Below are 22,428 nucleotides of genomic sequence, written 5' to 3'. Positions count from 1 at the left end.
CAAATAATTATGGAACCATTAATACTTAGCTATTTATAACTAGAGAATATTATAGACATATTAGCAGCAAGATACGACGTTGCTCGGAATTGAATGACGAACATTAAAATGTATTTTTTTTTACTATGCTCATAACACCATATTGGTTCAATTTTTCTGTCCATCACCCGTTTCGCTCCCTAATACAGTTAGTATGTTCTAAAATTTTGAAGAAATCTTGAAAATAATGTCTTTGGCTTACATTGCATTAAAATCGAATACATGTATTTGAAGTTTTAAGAGAGGTCCAGATTTCATGGCTCCCTTAGGAGAAAGCAGAGATTTGAGAGCACTTCAATTGCCCTATTCGGAATGACTACACTTTTAGATTTCATTTAGATTCTCTAATCTTTGTTTTTGTAAATAACACACGCACATACATCAACATTTATATATGGACTGCTAAGTTATATGTATAACGAAGAACTACTTTTCATTTCGGCATATTTTTTTTTTATAACGTGACACCGTTTTACTTTTTCAAAAAGAAAGGGGGGACAACAGGAGGTCCGTAATGCCAAAATGGCCGCGTTTTCCAAGTTGGTCATATGACCGACGAAGATGGAGAGAACAATAAAAACGGCGAATATTGTCGACATTATCCGACTGTCAATCACCATCACGATCACAAATCGCGACCTGGCAAGAAACGGACGCCACTGACTCATCCACTTACTGCTCGAATTGTTAAATGGCAAGGTTGGAGGTTGAACCTGGTTTGATAGAGAGGCCCGGAATCGATTCAAACCGAAAAGAGAATAATTGACTCGTCAATCGGATCGAGATCAAAATCGAGAATCAAGTAGATATTCATGAGTACGTGTTGCATATTACTTGGTATTAATATACGTTTCAAGTGAAATTTAGATATGATTTGCCAGATGTTATAGGGTTAGTAAGTATGATTGATGGGTTATTGCACTAAGTTCAGATTAGGTCTCCTATGAGGATAGATAGCTGATTGGCTAGTTTGATAATGTGGCATAACAAATATTTGAAGTTGGCTTTCAGCTGAAGTGGAATAAGCATGTCATGTAATGTGTGGTAGTTAGTGGCGATTAGACTCGTCGTATACCCTCAAAATCTCGAATAATAGTCTCCAATAAACTCGCTCTGTGGAAATGGAAATCAAGAAAGAAATACTTTCCTTGTTTCTATCCTTATTTCAGATTTGCAAAGTCTTTCTATTCATCTATTTTTTTCTTGTAAGCGTTTTTTCAAATTCCCTTTTGGTTTTATCTAACCATTCCTTTTTTTCATGCATTCTTTCCGGTTTTAATTCATTCTTTTTTTCATTCATTCTTTTTTTCATTCATTCTTTTTTTCATTCATTCTTTTTTTCATTCATTCTTTTTTGCATTTATTCTTTCTTTTTTCATTCTTTTGTCATTCCTTCTTTCTTTTTTCTTTTCTTCTTTCTTTTTATCCATTCTTTCTTTTTTCATTCATTCTTTCTTTTTTCATTAATTCTTTCTTTTTTATCCATTCCTTCTTTTTCCATTCATTCTTTTTTATTCATTCATTCTTTTTTCGTTCATTCTTTCTTTTTTTCATTCATTCGTTTTTTTGCATTCATTCTGTATTTTTTCATTCATTCTTTTTTCATTCCTTCTGTCTTTTTTACCCATTCTTTCTTTTTTATTCCTTATTTCTTCTTTCTTTTTTCATTAATTCTTTCTTTTTTGTTCATTCTTTTTTCATTCATTCTTTCTTCTTTCATTAATTATTTCTATTTTCATTAATTCTTTCTTTTTATTTATTGTATTTTTTATTCATTATTTGTTTTTCTTTCATTCTTTCTTTTGTCATTCATTCTCCCTTTTTCATTCTTTTTTTCTTGCATTAATTCTTTCTATTTTCATACCTTCTTTCTTTTTTATTCATTCTTTCTTTTTTATTCATTCTTTTTTTATTCATTCTTACTCTTTTCATTCATTCTTTCTTTTTTCATTCATTCTTTCTTCTTTCATAAATTCTTTATATTTTAATTCATTCTTTCTTTTTTATTCATTATTTGTTTTTCGTTCATTCTTTCTTTTTTCACTTATCGTTTCTGTTTTTCGTTCATTTTTTCAGTCAAATTGCAAAACTGCTTTTGTCTATTAATTTTTTCTTTTTTTCCTTTCTATTTATCTTTTTCATATTTTGTAATATTGCTTTCTTTATTGAGTTCTTTCTTTCTCTTTTTTACTTTTTAAACGTTTCCAACTTTATTTTTATCTCATTTCTTTCCTCTTCTTTAGGTCTTTTCTATCTTTTTCTCTTCATTTTAAACTAGCAGGTCACTCAACATTGCCCGGTCGTAAAATACGCTTAAATATGTTAATTTATAATAAAAGTAATATTTCGAACACTAATTCGACTTCGGATTGACACAAAATATCCATTAGTATTAGCTTAATTCGACAGGAAAACTAGAATTTGACTTTGGATCAATTCATATTAAAATAGATAAATTAAGAATATATAAGAAGTCCATTGTTTGAAAAGCATCGATGTGGACATGCCAAGTAATACTTGCATGACACGAAAGGGGGAAATCACACTTCCTAAAGTAGAATCTTTTACGATTCGAATTCGAAAGAATTTAATTTTTAGCACAATTATGTTTGTTAAAAAATTTTTGCACTTGTTTTGTAATAAAAGAAAATTTTGAATTCAAATTACGATATAAACAGCGCTTTAAAACAGTGGACTTCCTATATATTTTCACACATGCGCACGACCGGCACATACACTGTATCGGATTTAAAACCCCCAACCTCAAAATCCATCTGAGGACGTGCCAAATATTAACATCAGCATGGTACGAAAAAATAAAACAAAAAAACAGAAAAACAAAACAACAACAACAGCAACAACAAAAAGCACACACTTCATGAAGAAGAATATTTTATGATTCGAATTCGAAAGAATTTAATTTTTATGAACAATTATGTTTTTTTTTAAATCTTGCGCATTTCTAGTTTTTAAAAAGCTTTACATTTAAATTACCATATAAAGCGGCATTTAAAAAATATTTATTCTTGTACTATCTCATATTATAGATTGCGTTCGAAGGTAACATACGTATAAACAAAAATAAGTGTGATATTATAATCATATATATTGTAAAAACATTTAGTTCTCACTTAAATATCGTTGAAACGTAATGAAATAAATGCGCGATATTTGACATAAATCACCAAGTTTACAAGAATCGAAAGGTTAGGCGAAGAGCGAATGAATGGCGGTTTTATTGGATTTTTCATCGGTCGATCAGAATCTTCCAAGGATTGATGTTGTTTCTCTCTCTCTCCCCCATCTCTCTCTCTCTCTTGTTTCTTTCCCATAGATTTTGATTTATCCGATCATTCATTTCTCGTGATCTTGATGGTTCAATTCTGTCGACAGTTCCTCTTCATTATCACCTTGTTTAATCTGTCTTTACTGTTGTCTGAAATCTTTCGCTGGTTTTCCTTCTCAGATTTTTATGGACCTTTTTTTTTAGCCTTTCTTCTATTTGAAATTACGACTTCGGTTGTCTGTAGTTGACTTTTATTATTTAGAACTTCTTTTTTCTTTCCATCTGGGCAGGAGTTGCTTAAAACAGCCTATCCTGCCTTGACAAAGTACAAAATAGACTTCGTGGTTTAGTGGGGGATGCCCTTTTCTCTTCCCTGCAGCCTCTCTCCCACAGAAGAGACGGTGCGAGCCTGTCTTTGTTTTATCGCTATTTCCATGGCAAGTGCTCGTCTGAGCTCAAATCTCTCATTCCCCCTCGCCAATCTTTCACGAGAAACATCCGTCTGGCCGAAACTACTGTCAATAATTTTCCCCACTCTTTATTTGTGCCTAAATCCAAACGTAGATTCCATGAGCAGAGCTTCTTCCTAAGAAGTGCACGACTGTGGCGCCCTCTTCCGTTTGCCTATTTCTCACCTGATTACAACTTGGATGTCTTCAAGTCCAACATAAACAAATTCCTGACAAACCGCCCCCTCAATTAAGACACTCTATCAAATCTCCAATACTAATGATTACTACAATACTATCTCATTGATTACTGTACACGCAATAACCCTTATCCCTGAATGGCCTCCGGGCTTGGTGACCCCCATGTAAAAAAAAAAATCTTTCCTTTTTACTTAAAAATTATATTTATTTTCTTTCTTTTGCTTCAACTTTACGACTTCTTTCTTTCTTTCTTTCTTTCTTTCTTTCTTTCCTATTCACAACTTATCACTTCTTTCCTTTTTTATTTTATCTTTTTTTCGTTCTGTTTAGCTTTCGTTTTGTTTACGACCCTTTCTTACTTTTTTTCATTTTTATATTCTTTTTATGTAAAACTTCTGCAATCTCTTTTATAATTCACTAAAATCTTGATAAAACTTCTACTTGTTCTTATTAAAGCTTTTAACTCTATATATATACTAGCAAAAGTACCCGTCGTTGACTGGGTTCAAAAACAGCCTACAGAAAACTGACTCTGATTTATGAAAGTATGATAGGTTATAAAAAAGAAGGGTTGTAAAGAGATAGCTTCGAATTTGGGGGTATCGAAACCAAAGCAAAATATGATAAAAGTAAAAAAAAAATAGATAAACCCCATAATTTATTATACACTACCTGTTCACACTGAAACACTTATCACAATATTCTGTGGATCTATATTAAAAAAAACCTTGTTAAACTTTATGGCATATTTCCATTCTACGGAGGTCAGGCGCGAACGAACACCCCATAAGTTTATTATACCATATTTCTTCAAACTGAAACATAATTATCAAAGTATACTTATGCAGATAGATATGAAAAGTCTTTATTAAAGTTTGTGCCTATTTTCATTCTATGGAGGCCAGGCGCGAACGCGGACCCCACAATTTTATTATACCATCTCTATTTAAGTTAAAACATACTTATCAAAATATTATTATGTACATCTATATCAAAAACACTTGTAAACGTTTTTTTTTTTAAGTTTTAATTTTTTTATTTCCATACTTTGTGGACCAGGCGCGTACGCAGACCCCACAATTTTAATGAATCATCATTATGCCAGATCAAACATACCCATTCCTGTGTTTCGATACATCTTCTATCATTATATGTGATCAGTTTTCTATAATAGTCAAGCATATAGAAGCCTATTCGTGACCAAACACACTCACAGACATTCAGCTATATATATATATATATATATATATATATATATATATATATATATATATATATATATATAATTATTTTATTTTTAATACCTACTAGTTTTTCATCTTTCCGGAATCATCGATGCAGTAAGTTATGATTGCCGCTGGTTGTGAGATTTGAACCCTGCAACGAAGCCATCTCATTTTCATTAGCGAGGAACAACCACAGAACTACTGTCAACCACAACGAGATTCAAGTGAAAATAACATCTATCAAGATACAAACGTTATACAAGAACGGTCTACAGTAATCGTGCAACTAAACTGTCGCGATCTCGCACGCAGGCCAAATGATCGACTTTTTCATTTCAACAGACAATACTCAACTGTTAAGAAACTTACTTATTAAGGGGGGGGGGGAAATAATTATAATAATAAATAATTATTTTTAATAATTACATACACTAGTGTTTCATCTATAAATATAAAAGCGAAAATGTATGTATATATGTGTGTTTGCTTTTTCTGTGTGTCTACAAAAGGCTTCTTTCATAGAAGCGGTCGCTCGCTTCACAACTTTTAGAACTTTTTATATCACATATAAATCGTAATATCTCACAGTTAACAACGAAGCTCACCTGTCTATTTAATTTGCTCGATTTCGGGAAGATAAATATTCAATATTTGTCGCTCGCCGCATGTGGGTTAGTCTTTTTCCTATAACAAAAATAAGCGTTCAGCAGTAAATGAAATCCCGCAGTCAAACTTGACCTCATCAACTCATTAAAACGAGCACCTGCTAAATCCAAGTAATTAAATAAATTCAAACGTGTTTCCGTAAGCATGTCGCGGTGGGGCAATGGTTAACGTCGCACGTTTTCTTTTTCACAACTTTTCCTCAACGGTTCGGGTTCGATCCTCATACTTACTTTTTTTTTTTAACCCTCCACACACCTCCAAACACCCGGGCAACGCCGGATATTTACGAAATTATCAGTGCAGGAAGATATGATTGCCGCTGGTCGTGGGATTTGAACTCCGCATAAACATTAGAACAGCCTACGGGAGTTAACTAGCGTTTCGATGTTAGCGCATGTTACATGTTAATCTAAGATGAACTGTTTGATTTTACATTTGTGAGAAGTTGCATGAAAATTATCACACGCAATGTGTTCTAACGTTTATGTTCATTTTTTTTTTAAATAAATCTTTATTTTTTATTGAGCATTTCTCAAAATAAAATATTTTAGTCCAACTCGACCTCTGAAGTATTTGTCGCACATAGGTACCACCGGGATGATTTTTTAACAGATTTCCTCAGTTTTTTCCAATAGTATGTTTCCTCTCGCGTGGCCCTTTTTTTTTTGGCTTTCAGTGCGTCAAGAACGTCTGTTACGAACTAGGTTTTTTCACCAATCAGAATACAAACCGAAATGTTTGGATGACCCTTTCAAGCTATTCTTGAGCCGTTTTCGCTGTTCTAATACAGTTATTTTATCTTTGGCCAACGTACCATTAAAGGAGGTGTAATAATGCTCCTCACCTTGAGTTGAGCATATTGAGAAGTGATACACGAATTACCATTAGCGTATAAACGATGCTCTTTGTGTAAACAAATCGAGCGGAGGTATTTCGGACGATGTCAAAACATCGTTAAAATTCACTACTCGGTCAGCAGCCGCCAATAGTCTAATGGTTAGGATCCTTGACTGCCGTACAGACGGTCGAGTTTCAATCCTGGCTTGAGGTAGTTGCCTCTTTAGCCGCACTGATGAGCTGTGAAACAGCGAAACAGTACTGTATGTGGATGACTATTATGTTCCTCACCTTGAGTTGAGCATATTGAGAAGTGATACACGAATTACCATTAACGTATAAGCGACGCTCTTTGTGTAAACAAAGCTAAACAGTACTGTATGTGGATGACTATATATATATATATATATATATATATATAAATATATATATATTTGGTTTATTTTTTTATTACCGTTTTATCTGTTTAATTACACATGTTTCGATTGCCGGCCATATCTACGATCCAGTAACCTTGTCAGACCTTCCAGAAATGGCTACTATTATTTGGAACCATATTTGCTCTTGCTCTACAATAATATTGAGCACTCTCTTCAGATTTTTACTAATTACCATTTTTGATATATATATATATATATATATATATATATATATATATATATATATATATATGTATATCAAAAAATGGTAATTAGTAAAAACCTGAAGAGAGTGCTGCTATATATATATATATATATATATATATATATATATATATATATATATATATATATATATATATATATATATATCAGCACGGGTAAAATTAACTGTTTGAACGAAACAGTTTTACACTACTTTTATGTCTCATCACTAAGATGAAACTGAAGACCAAATAACACTAAACCTTATTTCTATAATCCTTATTCATTACATTATTTTGATTATAGAAAATGTCTGAAACTGAAGGTTTAACTGGCGGATGTTGAGAAGAAATAAAATTCAGGGGATCTTTCTTAATTTGTGTCTGATTACTGTAGATCAAAATCAGTGTAAATTTGAAATATTTTAGATTTTAAACAGAAGATTGTTGCCATATTATGCCAGCTTAAATCCTTTTAAATACGCCGCCCAAATCTGAAATGTATAATTATTTATATAGAATACTTATTAATAAAATTTAATAAACACTCGTATATATCTGAATTTTCTACGAGGGTTTTCTACTCATTTTTAACCTTTTTGTATAAACGAAATGAAATTAATTAAATAAAAGTAACTAGTGGCTGTGTTAATGAACTATTAGAAAAATAAAATAATATAAACACATACATACGGCTAACTTTATATAGAGACTAGCAAGCCAGCCAACATTGCCCGGTCATAAAATACGCTTAAGTATGATATTTTAAGTCATGCTGATTTCATATTTTTATTATAAAACCAGTTCTCTATTAAAAAAAATAACTTGGGTGCCATCAGTTAGAATTAAGGACAAATAGATATCAAGACTTTAAAAATTGAGGCAGCTTAACGTATAAATATATTTTTTGCATGCATAGAGGAGAACACTTTAAGCCGACTTACGCTTGCCTAATTCCAATTTTTGAAGGTTGACTCCTTAACAGCTATTTTATCGGCTAAAAAACAAACCGAATTTGCCCCACAGGTCTTAATCCGTTATATACAGACAAGGTCACTTATATATATATATATATATATATATATATATATATATATATATGTGTGTGTGTGTGTGTATGAACAAATGATTAATAAAACATGTTAAAAAACATCTTGAAAAAGAGTTAAAAACATATTTAATTTTAAAAAGGAAGCACAAGATAGGTGGATAGTCCTTAATCCGCGGAGTTTCGAAGAAATACACTCCTTCTCATCAGAGGGCAGGCATTAGCAAAATGCGGGATCGGATTTTGCATGTAAAAGTATTCAAGTAAGTCACAGATCTTCCTTGGTTAAAAATAAACGGGCGAGGTAAGGGGAATAGGAGGTAAAAGAAAAAATGATAAAAAGATTTTACATTAATGGATAATCCGGTGAAGGGTAAAAAATCCAAGAATGGTAAAATCCAAACACGGTCGAATTAAAAACTTCCAATCCAACAGATAAGTTCCAAAGGAATCGCGTAACTGGAAGATGATCCAAAATGATCCACAAGGCAGAATTCATTGGAAAAAATCACGAATGGAATGAGTTCAAAATCATTAAAAGAAAAGTTCAAATGTGCACAGAAAAAGCACTGGAGAGAATATTTAAAACACGTCTGCCAAGGCCGGAAGAATCAAGTAAATTATATATATATATATATATATATATATATATATATATATATATATATATACTCGGGTTTTTTTAATATTCAAAAGTAATGGACTAATGAATTCAACGAGGTTGTTAGATAGTGCTCAATAAAAAGAGCTGATAATACTTGTTTATTGTTATATAAACATGCTCACATCCCGCTGCTACAAATAGCCACTTGTTTCAATCAAACAACAGATATCATCAGGCAGCGACTTGACTATTCAAAAGTTCAATGAATAATGGATTTTTATTTTAGGTAGGAACTCTTTAGAAGTTGGAGTTAAAAAACTTAAAACACAGGACTTTAATTAAATAAAAAAGTAAAAAGGGAGAGGCAATTTAAATAAAGTTAAAAGATTACAATGGGGAGAGAGTGATTGAGAAGAGAAAAAAAAGGAATAGAGACAGAAATAGAGAAAGAAAATATAGAGAAAACAAAAAAAAAACCAACACACCCAAACACAAATACAAATAGAAACCGTAAGAGAAAAATCCTGTGGTACAATCCCCCTTTTAATCTGAAACTTAAAACAAATCTAGGAATGAAATTCTTAAACTTAATTAAAAAGCACTTCCCTATTAATAACATACTACATAAAATTTTCAATAAAAATACAATAAAACTTAGTTATAGCTGTAATGAAAACCTTGAAAAAATAATTAAAAAACATAATAACAAAATATTAAACAAAAATAGCACACCCATTGCTACCGAAAGTTGTAACTGTAGAATTAAATCAACATGCCCTCTTAAAGGAAATTGTCAAATTACTTCTGTAGTGTACCAAGCAACTATTTCTACTAGGGAAAATCCGAATGAAAAAAAATATTACATAGGAATGACAAATAACAATTTTAAAGAAAGATTTACCGGTCACAAGTGCTCTTTTGAAAATAATGAGTACAAAAATAGAACTTCCTTGTCTAAATATTACAATGAACTAGTAGAGCAAGGTTACTCCCCAATAGTAAATTGGAAAATTTTAAAGAAAGCGAAAACCTGTTCATCTTTAAACTCGCCTTGCTACCTATGTCTTTATGAGAAATTATTTATACTTACTTTTAGAGAAAGAGATAAATTATTAAATAAGAAGCACGAAAATTCAATTAATTGCAAACATTATAAAACCCATCTTTTAAGTAATTTAGTTTAGATATAAAATTTTAAATAAATTAAAAATTGTCACTGATTTCTATAATTTATTAATATTCTATTAATATACTTTCTCCTCTCCTGATTTCATTCTTTACTTCTCCTATCCTATATACCTGTGTGTCTATGTGTATATGTATGTCTCTATGTATTTATTTTATGACCGTGTGTACTTAGATCTATATATTTCTATATTATTTGGTATACCCTCCCATGTTTATTCAATCCATTTGTATGTTTCTATGTGTGTATGCATCTATCTGTACCCTTGCCAAATTATTTGTATTCTTATGTATTTCTATATATATAATTTATGTAAATTATACATATTTATGTGTGAGTATATATATGTGTGTGTGCGTTGTTGTTTATTAGTATATGATTGTGTGCATATATTTGTGTATTTTTTGTATGTATGTGTATACATAAGATTATATATATATATATATATGTATATGTATATATATGTGTATATATATATATATATATGTATATATATGCTTATTAGTATGCCGGTTGGTTCTCTGTGAGTATATACATATGTATCTTATTATTTTTAATTTGGGTACTATCTACCTGTGCGTCGCTATTTTTGAAGTATTTCGTTGATTTAATTACTTCTTTTGCCTGAATATATTTATAGGTAAGTGTACTTGTATCTGTGTTATTAGTAATCTGGTATTGAATGTTTTATTTTGTGATTTAATATGACTTTATATCTATACTTAAATAGCTTAAACTTCCAACTTAATAGTATAGTTACACCTTTACTTATGTGCATGTATATGTGTATATATATATATGTGTGTGTATGTGTGTGTATATTTGAGTATATATATGTGTGTGTGTGTATATATATATATATTTGTATTGTATTCTTTTTATATACATAAATATTAGTAGTTTTTTATTTATAATTATTGGACCTATTTAATTTATTTAATCCCCTCTTATGGCTAAATATGTTATATTAAAAAGATAATAAATATTAATTTTATTCTGTTTTTATTATTATTATTATTATTATTATTATTATTATTATTATTATTATTATTATGATTATTATCATTACTATTATGTTTATTGTTATTAATAATAATTTTAATATTGTTTTATCATTATTTTCTTCTTTTATTCATATATTTATCTAATAAAAACGCGAAAACTTTAAACTTATATCATTTAGCATAAAGGGCCTAATTAATGGTAGACGTATGTTTGAATTGCGTTGATTTTACTCGTGGACGTATGTAAGAGGATAAATATGCTAGCCGAATACATTCACTGCCTTTTTTGACACGTTCATTTCTGACGCTTGGATTGTATCTTCTGTTTGTATTTGTGATAATGTGTTTCATTACTGAATTGTATAATTGTTCATAAATTGGTTGACACGCAGATTTTTTCTTTTTCTTTTTTCTTTTTCTTTTTCTATATACTGTCAAATTCTTACTTTCTCTCTTTCTCTATTTAACTAGATCTCATTATTCTTTCCTTTTCCTTCTAGTTCTTATTCTCTTTATTATAACCATTTATTTCTTTTTTCTTTTCTTCTCCATATCATATATATATATGTGTGTATGTGTGTATGTGTGTATATGTATATATATATATATATATATATGTATATATATATATGTATATATGTGTGTATGTGTGTATATGTGTGTGTATATGTATATATATATATTTTTTCTCTCTTCTTTTTCTCTCTATTTTGTTTTCTCTATATTTTCTTTCTCTATTTCTGTCTCTATTCCTTTTTTTTCTCTTCTCAATCACTCTCTCCCCATTGTAATCTTTTAACTTTATTTAAATTGCCTCTCCCTTTTTACTTTTTTATTTAATTAAAGTCCTGTGTTTTAAGTTTTTTAACTCCAACTTCTAAAGAGTTCCTACCTAAAATAAAAATCCATTATTCATTGAACTTTTGAATAGTCAAGTCGCTGCCTGATGATATCTGTTGTTTGATTGAAACAAGTGGCTATTTGTAGCAGCGGGATGTGAGCATGTTTATATAACAATAAACAAATATATATATATATATATATATATATATATATGGAGAGACAGAGAAACAGAGAAACAGACAGCTAGACACACGAATAGACAGAGAGACAGAAAAAAATGAATAATAGATTTCGTTTATCTCAATTATTTCATGTAGTTTCATAATATATCCAATTCTTAGAATTGTTTTAATATATCCCTCGGTTTACACATTCAAACTTAATGACACTACTTTTTCCATTGCAAAAAATATATCATATGTCTGCCGTGACTATATTGCACATTTTAGCAACAACAAAAAATCCTGCTGGGGTGTTGCGTGATGTACTTTCAACAAAGAAAAGGTAGGCTTTTTTGGACGTCTATATTTTTTTATTAGTTTGTATTTGTATTGAAACGGATAAAACCGCTCTGAAATTTATTAAAACACTAACGGAGATTGATGGAACCACGAAATCGTAATAAAGCGTAAAGATAAAACACATTCATTATTTATTATATGCATAAAGCTGCATCTGAAAATATAGCGAACCGTTTTCTGTAAAATAGCCGCTGTGATATTTCGGATTGATTTGAGAATTCGTCTCTGAACACATCGATTTCAAACAGTGGATATATATATATATATATATATATATATATATATAGAGAGAGAGAGAGAGAGAGAGAGAGAGTTACAATTTTAAAACTAACAATAAGAATAAATAAATAAACATATACATACATACACTATCATACACACACACATATATATATGCACATATATATATATATGCACATATATATATATACGCATATACAGCACACACACAGACACACACATATATATATATAAGACACACACACACACACACATATATATATATATATATATATATATATAAATAACAAGCATATATATAAAAAAATTAACCTAGATTTAAAATAGGTCAGTTCACTAGATATCTACGCTCCTCGCTAAAACAGCACACACAAAGGAACGGGTCAACCGGGAGTCAACTTGACCTTTGTCCTGTAAGTGCCTGCTCATTGGCTGATTAGGAAGGGTGACGTGGAAACTAGAAACCTGATTGGCTAACTAAAAACTCAATAGAAGGCGCGTATATAAAAAACGGGAGACAATCACAAATTTCTCGCATAAGCCTGAGGAATCCTAGCGTGGATGAAATGCGGAATATTCTGTGTAGCTTAATCGCTATACATATTTTATAACTTACTACCTAGCACTTGATACGTATTGAGCACTGTTGAAGTAAATACTTAAAGTTTAGGTATAAATTTATATTTTCGTTTATTAATTTATGTGACTAAACGAAGTAGTTATATGTATATATATATACTAGCATGGGTGCCTGGCGTTGCCCAGGTGTTTAGAGGTGTATGCGGAGCAAAAAAAAAAAAAAAAAAAAAAAACGTACACTTTTTTTCACTCCTATTATGACCCCTATTATGAGCCCTTAAAATTTCCCTACGCAATAACTCTGTCAATTTTTAGTCAGGCTCGAAATTTGATATACAGGGTACTGAGATTTGGGAAAATCTATGTGATCGGTTGTCGGCCAGAAATTTGGTTGTTAAGGGGTCAAAGTTCAACGATTTGACTTTGAGAACTCTACCAAACTCCTCCGACAATTTGGGGTATAAAAACTTGACATTTTAGATATAGGTTCCTTGGACATGGATCTTACTTAATAACTGAGCCCAAAACAATTTTTTTTGATCAGCATACACCTCTAAACACCCGAGCAACGCCGGGCATACATGCTAGTATATATATATATATATATATATATATATATATATATATATATATATATATATATATAGTAAGTTAAAAAATTATATATGGCAATTAAGCTACACAGAATATTACGCGTTTCACCCATGCTAAGATTCGTCAGGTTTATGGCATAAGCCTGACGAATCCTAGCGTGGATAAACGCGAAATATTCTGTGTATCTTAATTGCCATATATATTTTTATAACTTACTACCTAGCTCTACCTATGTATTGAGCACTGTTGAAGTGAATACTTACAGTTTATGCATAAAATTATTCTTTCGTGTATTAATATATATGATTAAATGAAGTAGTCATATATATATATATATATATATATATATATATATATATATATATATATATATATATAAAGTTCCAGCAAAAACCTAACAGCCAGCCATGGTTTTCTCCAGAATGTGCTGCTGCTATTGCGTACAGAACTCACCTCTTCCACTGGTTCCAACGTAATAGATGTATGGAAACTAAAGCCGCTTTCAGGACTGCCAGCAACCATTGTAAGAAAGTAATAAAGAACGCAAGAGAGTTGTATGCTCAGTCCGTCAAGTCCAAAGTAGCTGAGCAGCGGCTTGGTTCACACCAGTTTTGGCAAATAGCAAACAGAATCCTGAACAGAAGCGTGTGCTCTATCCCAACTATCATCAATGGACCTGAGTTAATCTCGTCAGCATCAGACAAAGCCAAACTCTTTGCCAAGAACTTTGCAGCCAATTCTACCCTTTGCGACCAAGGCCGCCAACCCCCAATATTTCCTCCTGTATCAGAAAACACGCTATGTGATATACGTATATCTGTACGTGATGTTGCCAAGCTAATCAAAAACCTTGATTCCAGTAAAGCAACCGGCCCTGACGGTATTCCAATTATAGTACTCAAAAATCTTCAACCAGAACTAGCGCCCATACTTACAAAACTGTTTAAACGTTGTCTTAAGGAGAATTGCTTCCAATCACCCTGGAAAATCTGATCAGTATGCCCTGTATTTAAGAATTCAGGTGATCGTTCATCCCCCTCTCAGTACAGGCCAATAAGTCTCCTGTGCGTCATGAGTTAGTTGCTGGAATCTGTGTTAAATAGAGAAGTAATCAACCATCTCAGCAAAAATAACCTTCTTAGTGACTCACAATATGGTTTCCGTTCTGCTAGATCTACAGCAGATGTGCTTACAGTTATATCTCATAGGATTAGCGAATCTCTCGACAGAGGCAACCTTTCTAGGGCAATTGCTCTTGACATATCAAAGGCCTTTGATAGGGTATGTCATAAAGGTTTACTTCACAAGATCTCCAGCTATGGTATAGCTGGAAATGTCTTCACAATTATTAAATCATTTCTTTCTGATAGGTTCATAAGAGTAGTAGTTGATGGGCAAAAAATCAGAAGCTCACAGTATAAATGCTGGAGTCCCTCAGGGGTCCATCCTAGGCCCAACTCTTTTCCTGATCTACATTAATGATCTTCCAAATCACATCCTTACATCATTCTTAGACATTTTTGCTGACGACACTACCATCTATGGTAGCACATCTAAGACAGTAAACGACCAAGTTCTCTCCGATTCTCTCTCCTCTGATCTTGATCACGTTGTACAATGGGGAAAGGAGTTGCTGGTTACTTTTAATGCATCTAAAACCAAGCTTCTACCTTTACATCATACACGTTCTGATCCCCATCTGGCATCAATTAAAATGAATGGCTCTCGTCTTGGGGAGGCCTCAAGTTTTGACAGGCTTCTGGGCTTGACCGTTACTCCTGATTTTAAATGGAATACATACATCAAATCTGTTGCCAAGGCCGCTGGAAAAATGGTGGGATCCTTCTATCGACCCAGTAGATATCTCACTGCTGATGCAATTCTCTATCTATATAAGAGCCAGATACGTCCAAGGATGGAATACTGTTGTCACATATGGGCAGGAGCTGCTAGAAAAGACTTGTTCTGCCTTGCTTGGGTTCAAAATAGACTTCGTGGCCTGCTGGGACATGTCCTTTTCTCTTCGCTGCAACCCCTGTCTCACAGGAGAGATGTTGCGAGTTTGTATCTGCTTTATTGTTATTTTCATGGAAAGTATTCGACTGAGCTTCAATCTACGCCCCCCCTCGCAAAGCTTTCACAAGAAACACTCGACTAGCTGAAAACACTATCAATAATTCTCCCCACCCTTTATCTGTGCCTAAACCTAAACATAGATTCCATGATCAAAGCTTCTTTCTTAGAACTGCACGCCTGTGGAATTGTCTTCCGTTTTCCTGCTTTCCAGCTGTCTATAATATGGTTGTCTTCAAGTCCAACGTGAACAAGTTTCTGATGAGCCGTTCCACTTAAGTTAACAAATGTACCGAACTTCCATTACTATCGCTTACTATATTGTCCTTTTGACTACTGTACACTCTTTAACCCTTATCCTTGAGTGACCTATCGGCCTTGATAAGTGGTGACGCCATGTAAAAAAAAAGTGAACGTGCCTGTCTGTCTGTCTGTCAATGTGTCTGTGTGTCTGAGTTCATTTCCCTACGCAATAAGTCCGTCAATTTTTAGTCTACAGACTCGAAATTTGATATATAGGGTACTGAGATTTGGGAAAATCTTTGTAATCCATTTTCGGCCAGAAATATTGTTGTTAAGGGGTTAAAGTTCAACGATTTGACCTTTGAGAACTCTACCAAACTCCTCCGCCAATTTGCGGTCTAAACACTTGAAATTTTAGATATAGGTTCCTTGGACATGGGTCTAACTTAATAACTTGATTTGAGCCCAAAACAATTAATGTTAAGGAGTCAAAATTGGGGTCAAAGTTAAACATTTTTTACCTCTGCGGTCTCTACTAAATTACTAAAGAAAATATCTGGTCGAAACATTTGAAATTTTACATAAAAAGTATTGAGAAATAGGGCAAGCTTTTTGGGTCGCAAATTTGTGCTACAAATATATAAATCTATGTATGTATTTTTGCATTTCTGACTAAAAAATTCGACAGAGGCGACGGATTTTCACAATATCAGTATCGTTTTGAAGCTCGACCCTTGGGACGACAAATACTGAAAAATTGGCTAAAAACGTTAATTTTTTTCACCCCTAACTGGGCACTTTTCTACAGGGGGATCGCTTTTTTCGTCGATATTTTCGAAAGTCAACCTCTCCTTTATTTAAACCTACGTCACTTCCGGTTTGGCGGTGGTCATAACAGCAAAGACGTCCACGGGTTTTCCCGTTCTTTTCCTCCTTTGAGGTACGGGTTCGAGCCTGCTTTCCTACATCCACTTTTGTTTTCTCAACACACTCCTCCAATCTACCGGGCAACGCCGGGCACCCATGCTAGTATATAAGAAAGTTGTATTTTCTTTTTAAATAAGTAGAAAAAATGTTTTAATCTGAATATGAATACACAAAACACTCATATATATATATAGATAATTCAGATATATATATATATATATATATATATATATATATAACTACTTCATTTACTCACACAAATTTAATATACAAAAGTATAGATTTATGCGTAAACTTTAAGTATTTATTTCAAAAGTGCTCAATACGTAGGTAGAGCTAGTTAGTAATTTATAAAATATATATGGCGATTAAGCTACACTGAATTCAGTGTAGCTTAATCGACATATATATTTTATAAATTACTTACTATATATATATATATATATATATATATATATATATATATATATATATTTGTTATTGTTGTTTTTTCAAGCGATACATGCGGTTAATATTGGCTCCGCCTCGAAGCTCATTTTTTATTTACTTAGAAAGTCGCCATTTTAATTTGTTTGGACGTATATGACATTTATTTATTTTATTATTTTTAAAGCAGTAATCTACGTACATGCGTGTTTCGAGGTCGTTACCTCTCGTCAGCGTAGTTCAACTGTTTCTATGGATCGAAACTCAGACCATGTTTACCACAGTCCGGTGCCTTAACCGTTAGGCCACAAACCCTAGATTAATTTTACTGTTTATTTTTATCGCTTATAAATTTAGATTTGTTATTGTTGTTTTTTTTTCAAGCGATACCGTTAATATTGGCTCAATGTTTTTCGATGTATTTGAAAAAGACGAATGGTCGCGAACTCTGTTGATTACGTTAAGTTTGGGAAAATCAGTTAAAAACTAAAAACATATACAAAACGGTGCCAGACACGCACTAATTATATGTTATCGTGACATATACGCACTAATTATATGTTATCGTAACATATTCGATAGGTTTCTGACAGTATTTTGTATAGTTTTTTAGTTTTAAATCATTTTCCCAAACTTAACATCATCAACAGTGTCCACAACTATTTGTATTTTTCAAATACACTGATAAACACTGTTTTTCGACCCGACTAAACGTTACAGTAAATAAAACGGGGTTGTATTACAAAACACAGAAACAAAAAAGTTGTCTAAAAATAAATGTAATAAATAAATGTTATCAAAGGCAAGATGAGTTACTTTTCTACCTAACTGGATAAGGTTTTAGTGTTTTTATTTAGTGTAAAATGTTTAATCAGTTCGAAAACATGTTTATCAGTATATTTGAAAACATGTTTATCGGTATATTTGAAAAATAGAAATGGAGGCAGACTATGTTGAACACGTTAAGTTTGGGAAAATGGGTTAAAACTAAAAAGCTATACAAAATACTCTCAGGAACTCACTCAATATATGTTACCGTGACATAGGCAGACATATATTCGGTGTTTTTTTTTTTTTTAGTTTTCACTCATTTTCCCAAACTTAACGTGCTTAACACAGAGTCTGCCGCCATTTGTAATTTTCAAATATAGCAGTAAACGCTGTGTTTTTTGACCCGAATAAACATTTTACATAAAAAAACTAAAAAAATTATCCATTTTGGTAACAAAGTAACATATCTTGCCTTTGATAATATTTGTCATACATTTATTTTTTGACAACTTTTTCGAATCTATATGTACAGTAGTGCAAACCCAATAAAAACACTAAAAATTATCCAATTATGTAGAAAAGTAACTTATCTTGTCTTTGAAAATATTTGTGGAGGTGGACCTAATGTTAAAATTTACCTTTGTTTTTTTAATAAATTGTTAGTTGAAAGCACAGAATAGTGACAAAACACCACCCCCTCTCCTTGGTAAGAATGGCTAAAAAAATAACGGTTTTCTTGGTAAAAACTTTTCTGTAATTCACCTAACAATTTCTGGTGCTAATGCATTTATTTTTTAAATCGTATTTCCAAGTTTAATTAAATCTTATGATATGTTTTTTTATTCAACTGTAAAGTTAAAGTACAGAACATGTACAAAACACCCTCTCCTCCCGATGTTAAGTATGGCTTTTTAAATAATAACGTTATTATTTCAGCACGGATCACTCTCTGCATGAGTACCGATTAATGTTTTGTTTTTTGCTTTTTTTACCGTAGTTTTTTGGGGTTATTTTTTTAAAGAAAACCTTTTTTAACAAAATTCAAATATTATTTTTTTCAGCCATTCTTACCATAGAGAGGGGATGGTGTTTTGTAACTATTCTGTGCTTTCAACTAACAATTTATCATTAAAAAAAGATATCGTAAAATTATAAAAAAACTAAAAAAATATTGTGAAAGTTGAATTTAACTTGAAAAAAAAAAACGTGAACGGCGCGTTCAACATTGTAGCCGGAGCTTATTGGCAATAAGGTAACGTTAGTCGATTAATGGGTGCTAATGCACTTACTGATCCTCGCTATTTTTTAAAATCGTTTTCCAAGTTTAATTAAAGTTTTATATGTTCTTTTTTGTATTTTTTTAGATTAGGTCCACCTCCACAATTTACTTTTAAATGACGACTTTTAGAGGTCTTCGCCTACTTATTTCTGCAAAATTTCAATGCGATTTCCGTATTCAGCATAGTCGAAAACCTTAAATAAAAAAAACATATAATAAAACTTTAATTAAACGTGGAAATACTATTTAAAAAATAGCGCGGATCACTCTCTGTATTAGCACCAAATAATATTTAAGCACGTTACCAATCCGTAAATTTTCTTCGAAACAAAACTGTACTTTCACCTAACAATTTATAGTTTTAATAATAAAAACGTTCATATTTTCTTATATCGAAACAACAAAAAAAACAAAAACAAAAACAAAAACAAAAACAAAAAAGTCGACTTCGACTTTTATGCTTCAACTCAAAACGCAAGCGAGCAACTTTTTTTTTGCCTGATATAATAAAAAAAAAATTTTAAATGAAAAAATTTAGAAGATAAACAAATGAATTATGTTTTTTTTTTACTCATGGAGTAAACAAAAAATGAAATCTTCTAATTCGTCTCATCAAATCGTGGTACATGAAATGGAAGTTCAGTTCTACCAACAAAATAGGTCCGCAGTATTGGCTTACGAAAAATATTTTTATTTTATTTAATATTTTTATATTTGGCGATGTTAATTTATTTTAATAACATAGAAACATCTCTCGACTCTAAAGATGTATTGTCTGAAAATTTCAAATAAATTGGTAATGTAGAAATATGATTTTATTGATTTTGAACGAATTATATATATATATATATATAGTGATCCACATACAGTACTGTTTCGCAGCTCATCAGCGCGGCTAGACAGGCAACTACCTCAAGCCAGGATTGAAACTCGACCGACTGTACGACAGTCAAGGCTCCTAACCATTAGGCTAATCGGCGGCTACTGTGCGTGTCGTGAATTCACGATGTTTTGACATCGTCCGAAATACCTAAGCGCGATGTGTTTACACAAAGAGCATCGCTTTATACACTGATGGTCATTCGTGTATCACTTCTCAATATGCTCAACTCAATATATTATAATAAGATAAAATGCAAATTTATGGCATTTATTATTTGTTGTTATGTACATGTTTTCCAAAATCTAATTTATTATCAATTACAGAAGTTTGCCAATTATATGAATCCCTTCATCAGAACAGTATGTCTTTTTCAATATGATAAGGAATAGATATATAATAGATATATACGCGACCATCTTCCTGCTGTACTAACAACGTCTATCTTTTTGATCTTTTCTGAGCAACCTTGGGACAAACTTTGCACAAATCTTCCGCATCTTCAGTTTCTCATGAATAATTGTGTGAACAGTTCCCACGCTGACATCAAACGACGGCCCTTATCGATAACATTCTTTATTGGGTCAATCAACTCTGCTCTTCTCACAAACTCCCTATCTTCCTGTAATCTCTTATACAACATAAAAACTGTTGCTCGATTCATGCAAGATGATCCAAAAGCAGTCTGAAGCATTCCATGTGTTTCTGTGGCATTTTCCCACGTATAAAACATGAATTTATTGCATATAGTTCTTCTAAAGTGTCCTTACGTCCAGATCGCATTTGTGAAATTCACTAGCTGTGACAATCTGTCTGTAGTAGAGTGTATTCCAATTCCTGCTGTAGCTGTTCATTTGAACATGAAATCATAAACATTGGTCAGTCATCTCATAAGGTGTATAGCAATAACATACCGAATTTTCAAGAATCTACGACAATTTTAAATTCCTGTACAAAAAAGTCTGGAAAACATTTTAAGACACCTAGTATATCATCAGCAAAATATGTCTATTTCTATACGATAGTGAATATATATATATATATATATATATATATATATATATATATATATATATATATATATATATATATATATTTCTACTTAGGGTTTGTGTTCCTTGATAGAACAATAGAACAATTCCCCGATTCAGATTCTTATTAATCGTCCCAACACTAATAGTGAATATGAATCTAGGGTTTTTATCTCACTGCCAGTACAATAAATGGCCGATATAAAATGTGTATTCATAAATCACACGTGTGCGTGTGAGGCCACAGGGGACATCGATCAGCTCTACATTTGAGGGACGGAAGGCAAACCCTTTATCTTCCCATCACTTTCAAAAGCTCTATCTCAACCGTTCTTTTGTCCTGACCCCCTGAATATGTCTTATATTTGACAGATTAAGATCGTCTTTTTTGAACGAAGGTCCTTGAACCGAAAGATCAAACCTTTGATCTTAACTGAAATCGATAAATCGAAAGCCTCTCCCCTTGATAACATCGTTCCATCACTCCAACACGAACGAGTTTATCCTAATAAAATAAATCAAACTATTTTAGATGTACGATAGTGCGTGTGCGACTTTTAAAAATGGATACGCCTTTGTCATTATCACTGTATTATGAACGCTAAAAACTTAAATGACTAGTTTGACGTATCACCTTATAATAAACAATATTCTGGTCGCTGTAGATTGATGTTGTTTCGTATAAAACAGATGATTTTGTGTGCATCCGTTTTCTCGATAGCTTTCTAGTTAAACTTCCTTTATATATATATATATATATATATATATATATATATATATATATATATATATATATATATATATATAACATTGTTAGAAGTGAAATTAGTTATTATTGATCTATATATCTATC

This window comes from Euprymna scolopes, chromosome 2 (genome assembly GCF_053919585.1).
Source record: "Euprymna scolopes isolate OS-2025 chromosome 2, ASM5391958v1, whole genome shotgun sequence".
Lineage (NCBI taxonomy): Eukaryota > Metazoa > Mollusca > Cephalopoda > Sepiida > Sepiolidae > Euprymna > Euprymna scolopes.
Note: the sequence above shows the minus strand (reverse complement) of the source record.